The sequence below is a fragment of the Corythoichthys intestinalis genome, chromosome 19, assembly GCF_030265065.1.
Source record: "Corythoichthys intestinalis isolate RoL2023-P3 chromosome 19, ASM3026506v1, whole genome shotgun sequence".
Classification (NCBI taxonomy): Eukaryota; Metazoa; Chordata; class Actinopteri; order Syngnathiformes; family Syngnathidae; genus Corythoichthys; species Corythoichthys intestinalis.
Genome location: NC_080413.1, coordinates 28,680,346 through 28,695,702, shown reverse-complemented (window position 1 = coordinate 28,695,702; position 15,357 = coordinate 28,680,346). Strand labels below are relative to the sequence as shown.

The 15,357-nt window shown below is 42.2% G+C and overlaps 1 protein-coding gene across 11 annotated transcripts in view; it reads right to left on the bottom strand.

Annotated features, from left to right (window-relative positions):
* The window catches only part of LOC130907420 (neurexin-3b), a 584,351-nt gene that overhangs the window by 408,287 nt on the left and 160,707 nt on the right, over positions 1–15,357 (bottom strand). The window lies entirely within an intron of this gene.

Below are 15,357 nucleotides of genomic sequence, written 5' to 3'. Positions count from 1 at the left end.
TTAATTAGGGCTGTCAAAATTATCGTGTTAACGGGCGGTGATTAATTTTTGATTAATCACGTTAATATATTTGACACAATTAACGCAGATGCCCCGCTCAAAAAGATTAAAATGACAGCACAGTGTCATGTGCACTTGTTACTAGTGTTTTTTTGGAGTTTTGTCACCCTCTGCTGGCGCTCGGGTGTGACTGAAATTATGGGTTTTGTGTGAATTGTGTAATTATTGACATCAACACTGGCGAGCTACTAGTTTATTTTTTGATTGAAAATTTTATAAATTTTATTAAAACGATAACATTAAGAGGGGTTCTAATATAAAATTTCTATAACTTGTACTAACATTTATCTTTTAAGAACTACAAGTCTTTCTATCCATCGATCGCTTTAACAGAACGTTAATGTTAATGCCATCTTGTTGATTTATTGTAATAATAAACAAACACAGTACTTATGTACCGTATGTTGAATGTATATATCTGTCTTGTGTCTTATCTTTCCTTTTCAACAATAATTTACAGAAAAATATGGCATATTTCATAGATGGTTTGAATTGCAATTAATTAGGACTATATAATTTTTAAGCTTTGAATAACTCGATTAAAAATTTTAATCGTTTGACAGCCCTACTTTTAATGTGACAACGAATTAAAAGTAGTCTGTGTGCAGCTTATATAATAAAGTTAATTTATTTTCCCCTCAAAATAACTCAAAATATGGCCATTAATATCTAAACCTCTAGCAACAAAAGTGAGTACACCGCAGGCATAGAAACTACGTATATAACTAAATGTCCAAATTGAGTACTGCTTGTCATTTTCCCTCCAACATGTCATATGACTCCTAACAGGAGTGCTGTCAGCATTGCTGCAGAGATTGAAAAGGTGGGGGGTCAGCCTGTTAGTGCTCAGACCATACGCTGCACTCTACATCAAATTGTTGTGCATGGCTGTCACCCCAGGAGGAAGCCTCTTCTGAAGACAGTACACAAGAAACCCCCAAACAGTTTGCTGAAGACATATCAACAAAGCACATGGATTATTGGAACTATGTCCTATGGTTTGATGAGACGGGCAGGCTTTCTTGTGTACCATCTTCAGAAGAGGCTTCCTCCTGGGGTGACAGCCATGCACAACAATTTGATGTAGAGTGCGGCGTATGGTCTGAGCAGTAACAGGCTGACCCCCCACCTCTTCAATCTCTGCAGCAATGCTGACAGCACTCCTGTAACGAGTCACATGACATTTTGGAGGGAAAATGACAAGCAGTACTCAATTTGAACATTTAGGGATGTACGTATTTACTAAGGAGTGTACTCGCTTTTTTGCCAGGGGTTTAGATATTAATGGTTATATTTTGAGTTATTTTGAGGGGAAAATAAATTATTATATAAGCTGCACACAGACTACTTTTCATTGTCTCAAAGTGTCATTTTGTCAGTGTTGTCCCATGAAAAGATATACCAGTACTTAAATATCTGCAGAAATGTGAGGCGTGTACTCACTTTTGTAATACACTGTATATATGGAGGTAGAATTTGTGAATATGGGCATGCCAAGTGTTCAAACTGCCTGCTCTTTAGTGGTCTGTCTAAATGTATTTTTTTTACTTGGATATTTTGGCTGGGAACATCGATTTCATTTTTGATGTGTGGCCTTTACCAAACCTTAAATTATTCGGCTAATTCGGCTAAATGTTTTTTCTCTTAATGACTTGAACCATATCTTGGGGAAAAAAATGACCCTAGGTCATGGTTCACGCATTAGCCTGCTAATAGAAATGAATTTATTATGGGAAGGAAAATAATTTAGCAAATAGATAATTTGAAATTATGTACTTTAAATTCGTTCACATAGCCTAGCCTAAATGGAGAGTGGACACAGGGTGAAGTCAAAAATTCACACTACACACTGTTTGGCCCTCCAGAAATAATACAGGGCTACATTTGCATTTGTATCTGAGGGGAAAACATGCAAAATGTGGTGACTAATACAAACATGATGACTGCAGTGCTCCTTTGCTTTATAACACATTCTTCCCTTCCTTACCTCTCACTCTTATTTTTCTCGCAATCATTGCTTGTTTTCTATTGCTCACACCTTACCCGCACCAGACTTTTATATTTTTTATTCTCTACCACACTTGAATTCCAATAACTTCTGTTCTAGCATTCATTGTCTTCCTGCCTACAAGTCCTCTACTTGATGCTTGATGACAGCTCATGCTCCAACCACCCCCACCATCAGACACAAGTTGCCACTCCACAACTCTGGAACCATCAACGGGTGCCCTGAGACACCCCAAGGATGGGCTGGATGGCGTGTGGTAGGAAAGGGTTTGTACAAGACACTGACAGCATAGCGTTGCAAACATCAGGCTGACTGGCGAATGGCTGCCCGCTGGCCTTCCTTTCACGTGACAATGCAGAGTTTCACGTGGCGCCACATGAGCGTGGGTGGGGCATGTGTGAGTATTGTGCATGGATGACATCCCCTGTAGCCTACAGGGGCAGATGCATGCAGCGCTCCCTGAACAAGAGAAGTTGTGACGGTAGCACCAATTATCTCTTGTTGGCGGACAGCAGAAAAGTAAGGTGTTTGCCTACTGCGGCAAAACATGTCAATGTCTATGTATTATTTATTTAGCTTTTTCAAAGCACGAGGAATAAGGAATCAATAGACCATCTGTGATCAAAATCGTTGAAATTGAACTAAATTGTTCCCTTATTATCCAGCGTGATACAACTGGGAGAGAGAAATACAGTGGAGCAATAGATGCTCAGATTATAAAATATAATGGGAATCAAAAGTATCAAGTATGATCACTCTTGATGTGTTTGTATCGTCACGGTTAGCAGATGGCTCCATGCCTGCTTGATGGCGAAAACGTATGAGGAAGAATTGAGGGCTACAAAATACTACCGCTGTCAGGCCAAATGGTGAATCACCTCCATGATCCTGTCCGAGCGCGTCTCGCTCCCAAGTGTCAAGGCGTCGTTGGGTCACACTTGTGCTCAAAATATTGCTGCTACATATGCATATGCAGCTACAAATAAAACATGATGAAATCTTTCATTTTATAATGCCCATCTGTCTTTTGCAGCTTCGCTAGAAATAATGGAATTCTGCTGCAGAGCTGAAACACCAAATAAAAATGAATGACTATGATGGTAAAGGTTAATACATCACAATATGTCTTTGTGATTCCCATATGCCATGGGGCTGTCCGTAGAATAAGATATCAGACCAAACTAATGGACAATTACCAAGTTCTCTGACTGTAAAATGACAATTTGATCTTCAGTTCTATTAAATTATCATGATGACAAACATTCCTACTATACTGGAAGCAGAGCTCTTCAAAGTAATTTTCCTCATCAATTTGAAAAAAATATATTTTGACATCTTTGCAGCAGTTAATTTTTGTATCTTTTTTTCCCCCTTTCAAAATATGCTTGTTGTGCTCATTCTCTTATGATTTATTAATGCCGGTAACAATTTGAAGGGGAGGGGAAATGCTGGTGTTGTTTTTTGACATACAAAGCTCAAATGTGATTTTGAATGATTCAGAGGGCTTTCAGCCTAAAAAGATCATTCATACTTTAATATGTACCGTATATATCTTTCCTTGAGCATATACCTTTGTAACACTAATTAGCCAATTAACTAACTTCACAGTGGAGAGAAATGAACTGTCTGTTCTGTCCATCTGATTTATTACCTGAGACAACCCAACCACTCTATTGCTGGATCAACACCTCCAACGGGATTTCGGAAACCTAACTTGAACTCAGTTTCTTCATTTAGCCGAAAATCTTAAAGGACCAGAAAAAAAACCCTATAATATGCATCCTAGTGTAAATAAACTTAAAAGTCCCATTTTTATGATGTGTAATATTGATGAAAAACTTGTCCAAAAGAAATTAATTGGGCACCCTTACTGTAATGCTATTTTAGCCACCTAAATGTGAGTATCCCAGATTGCCTGCCCTTCCTCGTGACATTAATAATACCCATTGTCCCGGAATATTAATTGCTCGAGTCAATCACTTTTTCTCTACTATCACACATTTAAAAAAAAAAAAAAAACATATTATAATTAAAGATGCACCGATACCGATATTAGTATCGGCAGGGGGCGCCGATCCGGCCCGAAATGTTGGTATCGGTATCGACGAGTACCAACAAAGACGGCGCCGATACCATTTACCGGTCCATTATTATAACATTTGACCACAGCCTTTTTTTTCTCCTGGCGCTCACTACACTCTGTCTCTGTGTTGTGTGATGACACGTGAACACCAAGCAGCTATCGCTATTGGCCTGCTCCAGACCAATGAGAACGGGCCAATAGCCACACCTGACCAATCACAAGGCCGCTTTTTCATATGAAGGAAAAATAAACCGGGAGAAATGGCGGCGGTCGGGAAATATTTCAAAATAGAAATCCCGTCGATTAAAATCAATGGCTGCATGCAAGATTTGCGGCCTGAAAGTTTCGAGATGTGGAGTTAAATCAGCCAGTTTCAATACCTCGAACCTGATAAAACATTTGAAGACGAAACGTGAACGAAAACAACGAGTTTGAGCCTGCAAGAGCAGGACTGCTTTCCAGAGGAAGGGCGCTGGACCGGTGCAACAATCTCTGGTCAGTTCACTACGTCAACTTTACTTTGTCTTTTACTTAAAGAAATGCTGCAGTAATTTGGGAACTGTTTCCAAAGTAGGGTTACCACCTTTTAGAAATAGAAATAAGGGACTCCCCCTCTCCCGAAAAAAGGAGGCTAATAGAGAGACGGGGTGCTGTGGTCAATTATTATTACTTATAATTGTTAGCGTCCGCAAATGCGGAAACAAAGTTGGACCTCAAAGCGGACAACAAGCGGGGGATACGTACAAGGGTTTAATGATTGCAAACAAAAAATCGCGATCGCGGGATAGTAGAAATAACAAAAGGAGTCCGTGACAGCAGGTCAACGGAGCTCATTACTACAAACTCGAAGGTTAACTAAGACGATAGGCAGCGAGCCAAAAAGCCAAAATAAAAACACTCAAATACCTGCACAGGGTAGAGGTGACAAACGAGTGCAGCACACTAACAGAAAAAACCCAATGCAGGGACGTAACAAGCAAATGTACCGAGACTATAGTGCGAGATGTCAAATGGCGATCAGCAAAGCAGATATCTTGGCAGCCTTCTCTGAGATCACCCGTGCTTAAATGCTGCATTGATGAGCCTGCATTGGATTCAGGTGCGACGTCAGGAACGCCCCCACTAACAGCCCAGCACCAAAGCACAATCTAACCACCAGCAGAATGTGACAATAATTTCATGAAAGTTGCACTGTTTGGCCTTTGAGAGGTTTAAAAAAGTTTACTTAGTTCATTCAGAGTTTATTATTCTGAATTTATTTTTACTTTCTTACTGGTCTTTTTCCTATTTTGCAAAGGTAAGCAACAGCCTGACAAAGCCTTCATAGCAATGATTTCACATCCAATTATGTAGCTCTTTGGGGAATAAAAAAAAAAAAAATATATATATATATATATATATATATATATACATACATATAAACGGGGTGGTATCGGTATGGTATCGGTATCGGCCGATACTGCACAGCCAGGTATCGGTATCTGGGCCAAAAAATGGTATCGGTGCAACACTAATTATAATATCATTTATTCAATTTTTTTTTTTTTTTTTTTTTTGCTGGGATGCACTTGAACAAAACCTTCTAACGCTGCTAATCCATTATTTATTTCTTGATTCCCTGGTTTCCCTGCTGTCTTCTTTCAGTCGGAATACTGGTAATGCCCGGGTTATGACGTACCCGACTTACATGGCTCATTCACCATTGTGGCTCCAGTCGTTTTTTTTTGTTTTTTTTTTTAGTCGTGTAAAAAGTACCTTATTGTACCTCATAGTTTCTTATTTTTTACTTATTTTATGAATATGAGTGTTTTGCCCTTTGGCGAAATGTATATTTGATTATAATGTTGACTTTTGTTTTATGATGGATGCTTTCATTCTGCCGCAGGAAGCGTTAAGCAAGTAGTACTACTGCACACGAGTAAAAGCGCATGTACACACGAAGAAGAATTTATTAGCGCACACGAAGTAGAGCGCATTTGTTCCTATGAAGTCATAGCGCAGCCGAGTGAGAGAGGGAGAGGGGAAAGATTACAGCTTAGTTCGATGTCTAGTTAGGACCTAGCTCCAACGACTTGGTGAGCACAGTACTGTGACATATAATACATGTTTTTGAATAGTTAATTTATGATTTAGCAGGTATTTAGAAGTTATTAAACGATTAATACCGATTTATACGGAAATTCTGGTTACATCGCCAGCATAGAAACAGAACTGGTTTGTAACCCAGGGACTACCTATACATATACAGTGGGGCAAATAAGTATTTAGTCAACCACTAATTGTGCAAGTTCTCCCACTTGAAAATAGTAGAGAGGCCTGTAATTGTAAAAAAAAAAACAAAAAAAAAAAACAAAACAGAAAATCACATTGATTGATTTTTAAAGAATTTATTTGCAAATCATGGTGGAAAATAAGTATTTGGTCAATACCAAAAGTTCATCTCAATACTTTGTTATGTACCCTTTGTTGGGCAATAACGGAGGCCAAACATTTTCTGTAACTCTTCACAAGCTTTCCACACACGGTTGCTGATCTTTTGGCCCATTCCCCCATGCAGATCTCCTCTAGAGCAGTGATGTTTTGGGGCTGTCGTTGGGCAACGCGGACTTTCAACTCCCTCCACAGATTTTCTATGGGAGACTGGCTAGGCCACTCCAGGACCTTGAAATGCTTCTTACGAAGCCACTCCTTTGTTACCCTGGCTTTTTGTTTGGGATCATTGTCATGCTGAAAGACCTAGCCAAGTCTCATCTTCAATGCCCTTGCTGATGGAAGGAGATTTTCATTCAAAAACTCTCGATACATGGCCCTATTCATTCTTTCCTTTACACAGATCAGTCGTCCTGGTCCCTTTGCAGAAAACCAGCCTCTTCTGCCCTGCGGCCGGTGGTTCTGGTGGACGGGGCCACGCCCGCGGGAGCCTGCCTCTTAACTCACGCACTTCTCACTTCGGCACTGTAAATATTTTTCACCTTAGCACTTACATGCTCATACATTTCTCCGGGGAGAGTTGGGACGGGGCTTTACAGTCCCAGCCCGGCTCCCCCCTGTTTTTAATGCACCACACACCAAGGTTGTGGGATGGTTGGGACCTGTTGGGGGTGGGGGTACCTCACGGCTGCCTCCTCACCACAGGCCCCGCCATCTCTGCACCTTTTTTAAATGCACCACACATCATACTCCACAGGAGAGCTCTGGCAAAGGGCGGTGGGACGGGCGGCTGGGCAGAAGCTCCATGCTGCGGTCCCACTGCCCCAAGCCAAGCTCTCCTATTTTAATGCATACATTGCACTACCCTCCCCTCACACCCCCATCACGGTGCTGGGTGATGGCTGCCAGTCGGGAACCTGGCAGCCACAGTAATAGGGTGGTAGGTGGGTCCCACACTTTTTTATATGGCGTGGCTCCTGGGGTGCTGCCTCCCCTCTGCCTCGGCTGCCGGCCGCGGGAGTAGGTTGGGGGGTCGGGTCTCCGATCTTGCATCGCCCCGTGGCAGTTCCTGGGCGTTCTCCTGCCTCCGCCTTCCCCTCTCTTCTCTGGCTGGGCATCCGCCCTGCGCTCCGTCGCGGGTCGCTGGCTGGGCGCCGGTGTATCAGCGGGGTGTCGCCTACACCGGCGGGGGACCCTGCCTTGCCTGGGGCTTGGTGGGCCGCTGGGGGTCCCGTGGCGTGCCGTGCCGGTTGGGGGGCTGCGGCTGTGGCTCGTGGCCCGGGTGGGCGGGCGGGGGTGGGTGTAGGCGTGGGGTTGGTGATGCGTCCCCTCCTGCCATCCCTGAAGGCCGGTTGATGGGTGCGCGGGTGGCCCGGGGGACCACCCTGGGTCCCGGGGGGGGGACGATGGCTCCTTTGCTGGGCTGCGGGAGGAGGGATGGGCTGCGCATGGCCCCCCGCCCCCGCGCCCGCCCTCCCTCCCTCCCCGGGCTGGCTGGGTGGGGGCTGTGGCCCTGGGTTGGCGCCCGCGCGGCTTCTCCGCCCGTCTGCGTGACTGTCGCGCGCCCGGTGGGGCCTGCGTGCTGCTGGATGTGGTAGGGCATTCTCGGGTCGGGGGTCCCGGTGCCGGGATTGGCGATGCGGCGGCGTAGGGTTGGTCGCCAACGGGCTTACTCATAAGAGATTCACACGATTACTGGGTTCTAGATCACAGAACTGATTTGTGTACACTCTACCCCTTTCAATCACTTAGCTTATAGGCTTATAGACACCCCCACCCCCATTCTCCTCTTTCACTGGCCAATAGGCCCCCACATGGTGTAAACCGGAAATACATCTTGCTGACGATAGCACCAGCATATTAGTAACTAGTTTAGATGTTCAATGTATTTCTAGTTGTTGTTTGTGTATGTGTTTCTTTTCGTTCTTCTCTTGTATTTCTTTTCTTCTGTCCCCCCATAATCCCTTCCTGTTCGCTGCTTTGTCATAATAAAAAGGTATTTTGAATGATCACAATGGGAGTATGTCAGACTCTCAATGTGAAACATTAAAACTGTTCAGAATCTGGGCACTTAGACTTCCATTCTCTGTGTCAAACAGCTGAACAGGACAGGTTTAAAAAAAAAAAAAAAAAAAAAGCGCATGTACACACGAAGAAGAACTTATTAGCGCACACGAAGTAGAGCGCATTTGTTCCTATGAAGTCATAGCGCAGCCGAGTGAGAGAGGGAGAAGGGAAAGATTACAGCTTAGTTCGATGTCTAGTTAGGACCTAGCTCCAACGACTTGGTGAGCACAGTACTGTGACATATAATACATGTTTTTGAATAGTTAATTTATGATTTAGCAGGTATTTAGAAGTTATTAAACGATTAATACCGATTTATACGGAAATTCTGGTTACATCGCCAGCATAGAAACAGAACTGGTTTGTAACCCAGGGACTACCTATACATATACAGTGGGGCAAATAAGTATTTAGTCAACCACTAATTGTGCAAGTTCTCCCACTTGAAAATAGTAGAGAGGCCTGTAATTGTAAAAAAAAAACAAAAAAAAAACAAAACAGAAAATCACATTGATTGATTTTTAAAGAATTTATTTGCAAATCATGGTGGAAAATAAGTATTTGGTCAATACCAAAAGTTCATCTCAATACTTTGTTATGTACCCTTTGTTGGGCAATAACGGAGGCCAAACATTTTCTGTAACTCTTCACAAGCTTTCCACACACGGTTGCTGATCTTTTGGCCCATTCCCCCATGCAGATCTCCTCTAGAGCAGTGATGTTTTGGGGCTGTCGTTGGGCAACGCGGACTTTCAGCTCCCTCCACAGATTTTCTATGGGAGACTGGCTAGGCCACTCCAGGACCTTGAAATGCTTCTTACGAAGCCACTCCTTTGTTACCCTGGCTTTTTGTTTGGGATCATTGTCATGCTGAAAGACCCAGCCAAGTCTCATCTTCAATGCCCTTGCTGATGGAAGGAGATTTTCATTCAAAAACTCTCGATACATGGCCCTATTCATTCTTTCCTTTACACAGATCAGTCGTCCTGGTCCCTTTGCAGAAAACCAGCCCCAAAGCATGATGTTTCCTGGCCTGGTACTCCAGACTCACCGCTGTTCCAGCTATTGAGTCTGGCCACCATTAAGCGGATAAAATTTCCAGGGTGGAGCAAGTCACAGCAAACAGACAGCGGAGTGGACTAATCAGCGACGGGCGGATGTGACGTTAGAAACGCGACGAGGGACTTGCGCGCAGAAGTAAACATACGAGGAGAGCAGAGTTTATTCAACATAGCTAGTGCGAGACAGACTGTTGTCAATGACTTGTGTCGATGTGTTTTTGGTAATTAAAACTGATTTTACCGTGGATTGGAACATATTCTTGGCTCTCCTGTTCGCAATCTATGATGTTGTGGAGACGACTTCTGACGTGGAAGAGTGACGTTGCTCGTTAAGAACACGTCATGCAAATAAACAAATTTGATTTGACGATTGATTTTGTACTTGCTCGAGAGGCCGTTAATGGGTTGAGTCCCAGACTATTCTCTCAGTGTTTGAAAAATACAGGGAGATGTTTCCACCCCTATGCTTCACAGTGGGTATGGTGTTCTTCGGATACAATTCAGTATTCTTTCTCCTCCAAACACGAGAACCTGTGTTTCTACCAAAAAGTTCTTTTTTGGTTTCATCTGACCATAACACATTCTCCCAGTCCTCTTATGGATCATCCAAATGCTCTCTAGCGAACCGCAGACGGGCCTAGACGTGTACTTTCTTCAGCAGGGGGACACGTCTGGCAGTGTAGGATTTGAGTCCCTGGCGGCGCATTGTGTTACTGATTGTTATGCCTTTGTTACTGTGGTCCCAGCTCTCTGTAGGTCATTCACTAGGTCCCCCCGTGTGTTTGCCCACCGTTCTTCTTATCATTTTGACGCCACGGGGTGAGATTTTGCATGGAGCCCCAGATCGAGGGAGATTATCAGTGGTGTTGCATGTCTTCCATTTTCTAATAATTGCTCCCACAGATGATTTCTTTACAACCAAGCGTTTTACCTACTGCAGATTCAGTCTTCCCAGCCTAGTGCAGGTCTACAATTTTGTCTCTTGTGTCCTTCGACAGCTCTTCGGTCTTGGCCATAGTGGAGTTTGGAGTGAGACTGACTGATGTTGTGGACAGGTGTCTTTTATACCGATAACGAGTTAAAACAGGTGCCATTAATACAGGTAACGAGTGGAGCCTCGTTAGACCTCGTTAGAAGAAGTTAGACCTCTTTGACAGCCAGAAATCTTGCTTGTTTGTGGGTGACCAAAAACTTATTTTCCACTCTAATTTGGAAATAAATTCTTTAAAAATCAAACAATTTGATTTTCTGTTTTTTTTCCACATTCTGTCTCTCATGGTTGAGGTTTACCCATGTTGACAATTACAGGCCTCTCTAATCTTTTCAAATAGGAGAACTTGCACAATTGGTTGTTGACTAAATACTTATTTGCCCCACTGTATTTGTTTTGCTATGAGTAATTGCCATTTGTAATAGTACCAGCAGAATTTATTATTGATTTAGTGTAGGTTTTCGGTCTGTGGAACGAAATAATGGAATTAGAATGTATTTCTATGAGAAAATCCTGCTCGAGATGTGACCATTTCGACTTACAAACAAGGTCCTGAAACATATTAACTTCGTATGTCGAGGTACCACTGTACTTTATCCATTTAACTTCATTCAGTAAGTTCTTCACTTTGTTCAATTTGAAAGTGGTTCTTGGCCTTTTTCCAGGGCCTTGAGTTTAGGACTGATTTTTTTTGTTTGTTTTTTTGTTTTGTTTTGTTTTGTTTTGTATTTTCAGCCTTATCTTTGTGAAAGTGCAACCACTTCCATGGCCAGCCCTTATTTTTTGTCACTTTTGTCTCCTTACTATTCACTTTAATTTTGTTAACTTTAAAGTCTGCTTCTGTGTCGTCCTACAGCGGCACCTGTCAAAATCTTATGCACAGCGCATGTGCACCCACAGCACAGAGCAGTGGGTATAAAGTGCAGTGAACAACTCTCCAAGAGCCAACATTAAAAAATTTAACAGGAATAAAAGGCGGAGAAAGACAAAGCTAATGAGAAAAAGAAAAATCTCGCAAAAGCTAAGGCAAGGAAATATGACAGCGTATGTAGTGTTTTGCTTGACTGTGACTATGGAGAGAGGGTTGGAAAGACCAGTGTGTTTACTGTGTCTAAAAAAGTTCTCAACAGACAGTATGAAGCAGCACCATTTACCGATATTAAACTCTGATCATGTTCATAGGCCATTTGAGTTTAATTAGTGAAAAATGTGCCAATTATTGCCAACTTTTACTTGTAATGTCAGTGAGGAGTGGGCGTTAAATATTTTCCTCTTCCTTGGAGGGCGACGTAACAGAAAATAATTGAGAGGAAGTCTGTATCAGAGATATAATCACCAAATCTCAAAGCATTTATGTATGTAGTCCATCTGCCCACATCATTTATTAATATTTTCTTGTAATTTAAAAAAACTATTTGGCACCAAAAACAAATAGACACGCACAAAAAACAATATAAATCGATACCGTTTTGTTTTGTTGTTGTTGTTATTTTTTTTTAGGTGAAAAAGCTAAAGTGCACTGCCACTAAGCCAGAAAATACAACAATTAACAGATAACTGATGCGATTTATGATTGACAGAGTAGCTGTGTGATACCAACCATTAGTTCCTTGTTTGTCAATGTTAAAACAGTTTGGTCAAATCTAACACTATACAAGCAGCTATGCATATTTAGAGGTGTCCACATTTGTTTGAAAGGCAAACAGACTGAGTGCAGAGCAGCAAATCGAGTCATCCGGTTGAAACGGAAAATTATGAATACAAGGTGACTTTCTCAGCAATATCTGCAATGAGTGCTTGCACATTTCTCTGTGTGTGTTAGCGCACCCACAAATAATGATGTGATAGGCAGAACAGTAATTTGTTATAGGCTAGCCTAGTCTAGTGAGGGTTGGACTGATTCAGTTTAGCATAAACAATATCATAAAATTTGACAATGAAGGAAAATTGTACTCTTTTTGTTAGCTAAAAGTATACCTTGAATAGTACTGGTTGTCAATTAAACTTCTTATACTGCATATTAAAGTCAGTTTCAGGCTCTTGCATTTCTTTGGTATACAATCTGTCATTTCTAGTATTGTGCTGTAGACGGTAAACAAAATTTCCTTATTATGCATATTGCTTGGTGCATTTAAAATACTTGTTAAATCATAATGTCCCAAAACACTCCAAACACTTTTGAGATATCTTCATCAGGAGCTATTTATTTCCTATTCTCACCACTGGGAAACGCTATTGCAGCAGAAACAAGCTGATGCTGCAAATTACATGTGACAAGAGTAATTTTTAAATATTGTCTCAGCAAGTATGATGAATTATTTTAAGTACAGAAATAGGAATCCTTTGATAATCCCTGCGCTCACACAGCAGATTTATTTGACAACGCAATTCTAGGCACTTCACGTTTTGGCCTTACTGCTGTAATTCTTTTAATTCTGCAGGACAATTTTTATAAATGCGTAATGTGACCGCAATACAAAGGAGTGCTTCGGCCAGTCGTGCTCATGCTGCATTTGAGGAAGGTGGGATGTCGGACTTATCCCACTTGGATGGTACCAGTTGCGACATCATAGAGTTTCAAGCGAATGTTAACAGCAAAGATGGCTGATCGCGACACGTTGTTTCCTATTTTGGCCATCAAAAGACATTTTGACCTCCAGCAAACCTTCCATCTTGTAAGCGATCTAATAGTGGAGGAAAACGATGGCTGAGGCAGGGGCGGACTGGTAATCTGTGGGTTCTGGAGGATCACAGAACGGCCGGTGCCCTGGACGGCCGGCGGCCGCCATTCATTATACATCACTGTTTTTATCCCCCCTAGCCTCTGGTTATCTACAGTTCGCATTCAATCCGACAGGTAGCAGCAATGCGCCTGGCTGTTCATCGCCAGTCTGATAGAAGAACGAAGAAAGCACAAAGTAGCCTTCATTGGTTCCTTGTGGAAGCAAGATAGCGACGAGTGTTAATGCACAATATGGATGGTGGTGGCAAAACACAGAAAAGAGAAGGGTGGCGCGGAGAAGGTTAGGGGGAAAAAAATTAAAGAAACTGGAGAGCGAAGCATTAAAATGTCATAAGTTGACAAATATTTCCGCAAGCAGCAGTCTGACTGCAACGGCCACGTCGGGTAACAGCAGCCCAGCCCCCAGCGATGGTGAGAGGGGGAGCGGCAGCCGCTCTGACGTGCAGCCGGTGCAGGGAGAGAGAAAAGAAGAGGGAGGGTATAATGATAAGCTGGTGGAAGTTTCCCAGACAAGCGCAGGGCAAGTAAAAAGGGATGAAGAGGGTAACTTGCTCCGTATATTGGCAATTGTTATCCACCAGGTAGCTACATTTTAAATGAAATAAATGACAATTAAAGGGTTAGTGCCAGCTAGTCCGTTTGCAATCGTGTCAAGTTACAATATGCTAGTCCTACTATCACTCTCCTAAGAAAAAATATGTTAGCTGTAAAACAACGTATGCACACGCAGCAGCAATATTAATTCAGAAGAAATATAACAAAATATTAATAAAATGAATGGTTTTACTTTAAAGTTTAGGTAGTTAAATTGATATGATATATATTCTTAATAATTTAGATATCGTTTTGTTTTCTGGTTAATACTTTCCAATGAAGGTTATGCATACAGGATTTGTCTTGAAATGTTTATTGTATTTTCATTGAAATTTATAATTTGAATGGCAAGATTAATTATGGCAGGGGTCTCCAAACCGGTCCTCAAGGGCCACTGTGGGGCCTGGTTTTTGTTTCAACCGATCGAGTACCGACAGTTTAACCAATGAAGTTTCTGCTAAAACAAGCAGCACCTGACTGCAATCAACTGATTACACTTGTAAGACACCAGATTGGTGCATAGGTGTTGTCTTGTTTTGTTGGAATGAAATCCTGCGCCCGCTGCGGCCCTATGTGGAATAGTTTGGAGACCACTGAATTATGGCATAAACAATGGAATCATTTTATAGACAGAGATATATAGAGATATATTATAATCAATTGGATACATAAAACTTGCTTTGAAAAATACACTCTCAAAGTGCACAAAATTGATGCATTACAATAAAATGTAAAAAAAAAAAAAAAAAATCTCCCCGGGGGTGTGCGGGGGCAGCTACGCGCTCCTCCGATATCACCCGGTTTGTGCGGCGGTCATTCTCCAGCTGCTTCCCCGGCAAACGAGCTCTCGTGCCCTCAGCAGGGGAATGACGAACTGTAATTCGCTCGTCGCCGGGGGAGTTGCCGATCAATAAAGACAATCACCAACCCGCCGCCATGTGAAATGATACGGGGTATTTTTTATTTTTTTATTTTTCGCTTCGAAAGGCAAGAATAAAACTTTGAAACGTGGCTCGGTTCGGGTTAGCATGTCGGCTTGCTGTCCCGCCTCCTGGTATGTTTACGCTCTCCGAAGCTGGGGCAGGGAAATGACAAAAGCCGGACTAACTCCGGTGGCATAAGATATCGTTCGGGAGGTGCAAGAAGTCGATACTTTTGACCATTATGGAGTAATTTTGCCATGTCGTTCTGTATAAATGCATTATGAATATTTCATATTCCATTTAGTACAGGACTGTTATTTGTCATGACCATACAATTTATTTACCAGTTGGGGAAAAATACTTATTATATTAATATTGGAGTAGAAAGATTAAAACA